This window comes from Lathyrus oleraceus, chromosome 6 (assembly GCF_024323335.1).
Source record: "Lathyrus oleraceus cultivar Zhongwan6 chromosome 6, CAAS_Psat_ZW6_1.0, whole genome shotgun sequence".
NCBI lineage: Eukaryota > Viridiplantae > Streptophyta > Magnoliopsida > Fabales > Fabaceae > Lathyrus > Lathyrus oleraceus.
In genome coordinates this window covers 45,899,265-45,901,610 of record NC_066584.1, presented here as the reverse complement: position 1 = coordinate 45,901,610, position 2,346 = coordinate 45,899,265, and positions in this window count along the sequence as shown.

Genomic DNA, 2,346 nt, shown 5'->3' with positions numbered 1-2,346 from the left:
AAGTTCATAAATGATATCAAGCTAACACTCTAACACGAAATTAACTAGATAGGTCCCATCGAGTACGATGGATGTGAGGGATGCTAATACATTCCTCTTGCATAACCGACTCCCGAACCCGATTTGGTTGCGACGACCGTTTCTTTTTTTTCATGGGTTTTTTTTATATATTTTTTCTTTCCCTCTTTGGGAATAAATAAAGTTCGGTGATGACTCTGTTTTGTTTATATTTCGAGCGTTCCTTACGCTCGGATATTTTTCACGCCGCGACACCAGCCATAAAGACATTGGTCGCTTAGCAACACCCCTCGAGCAAAGGTACGCGGAAGAGACATACTTAAAAACAGACACAAATGTCGGTTATCTAGAGATGTAGACCACACATACAGCCTACCATGACGCATATACCTACAAGAGGAAACTGGCCCATAGATGCTTTCATATCAACACCCCTCAACTATGCAGTCAATCAAGGAGAGGGTCGAAGAGGAGTCGCATATACTTCCTTTGCAATTTTCTCGGCAAGCTAAGTATTCTGCAAGGTTTTGTGAAATTTCAAAAGTAATTTATTAACTGATAAATATTGAAAATACAGAGGTTATTATAACCCTTTATATGACAGTGTAAACCGCATTTCTAATGCAGATTCCTCACCTAGCGAACATGCTTAAAGCGTAGTTCGCGCACCCCCATCTTCGAAATTAGACACTTCAAGAGCGTATGCAGTAAATCCATGGAGACTTCCTCCCCCAAACTAGTACAAACTCAGGGGTAGGGACATGAACCCTACCTTCGGCCGAGGAAGGTTCCTAGTGATACTCATGAATGACGCCAACTCTTCCCGATTGGAGCTAGTAACGACGAAACTTAGTTGTCAAACTATATTTCCTTGGTACGTACCATAGAGTTCGACGATAACCCTATACGTCGTATTTCCGTCAGCAACCAGACAATGAAAAAACTCAAAGATTTAGAGGTGATAATCAAGCTCGAGTACGACAAGGGCATAATCCATCAATTAGTTCGAAGCCTAAAAGCTAACGAAATATATGATGAGTCGGAAGATCATGAAGAAATTAAGTAAAGCACATCATACACAAAAATAGAAATGAAGGCACCAAGTAGAAAGGTAAATATGTAAATATTGTTATTTTGCAAAGGCATAAAGCCCTGCTTACATTACAGATGAAAAAAGAAGAAAAATAATAAAGTTAAGCATGTTCTCTCTAAGATGCTACACCATGGTTATCCATCAAAGCCACATCCTGAACAATCTTGAACGGGTCTAATTGTGGAGAAGAGATGGGCCCGTGCAAATTTTTTCTACATGTGAGCAGTGACTACTTTTGTCTAATTCTTCTTCTCAACCTCGAGGGAAGACTGACACATAACAATTCTAGCAGGTAAAGAAGAAGGGGAGCCATGAATCTCTGCTTCCTCCTAAAAAGCCTCGCCACAGCTAACCTTTTATCGAAGAGTGTAAACCTCCTTCTAGAGCTTGGAACATCTTTTCTCCATGGCTCCACACCTACCTTTCCATGTATCCTTCTCTTTAGAAGGATTACCTATGGCCAAGAGCTCACCTGACCAACACCAGTTAGGGAAAATAAAGAAGTTGCCCATAAGGTGTAGAAGGTGGATTTAGATAAAAGTTACATATTCTTTGTCTAATGAAGATTATGAAGGTAGTTCAGATCCTCTTCATACATAGCAAAAACAACTTCTTGTGGAATATGAAGAATCGAGGAAAGTAGAATGACCTGCAGCTTAAGGAAATGGATAGCTGATCCCGAAGAACCACTATCAGAAAGGCGAGCCCATTTTGATGATTTTTCCTCCAAGGGGTAACTTTGATCTTGATTTTGATCCCTCTACATCTAGAAGTAGAAGGTCGAGCTTAATCTCACACAATCAAAGCAACATCAGCAGTTATAGACTGGCTAGGTCTAGGTGTGGCTAAGGAAACCCAACAATGGCAGACGCGACAAACGTTGAAGGATGACGGGTAGCGACCCTGGTCAAATGAGCTATTTTAACCCAATGAGAAGCCTGCTATGCAACAATATCATGGATATTTGTAAAATAGTATATTTTATTTACAAGTACAAACACACACATAAAAAAACAAAGAGGACTCCATCCTCGCCAAAGATCTTTTTCCTCCTCGAGTGATCGACCATACTCATAAATGAACGGGTATCAATGGACCTTTTCCTCTGGTGGGAAGATGAAACTTTGGTAGGGTCAAATCCCTCCTCATATCCAAGGCCATGGTAGAAAGACTCCAAGTTTATTTTCATCCAAATTTCTTCAAAAGTAAGAAAATCCAGTTTGACACCATATGAG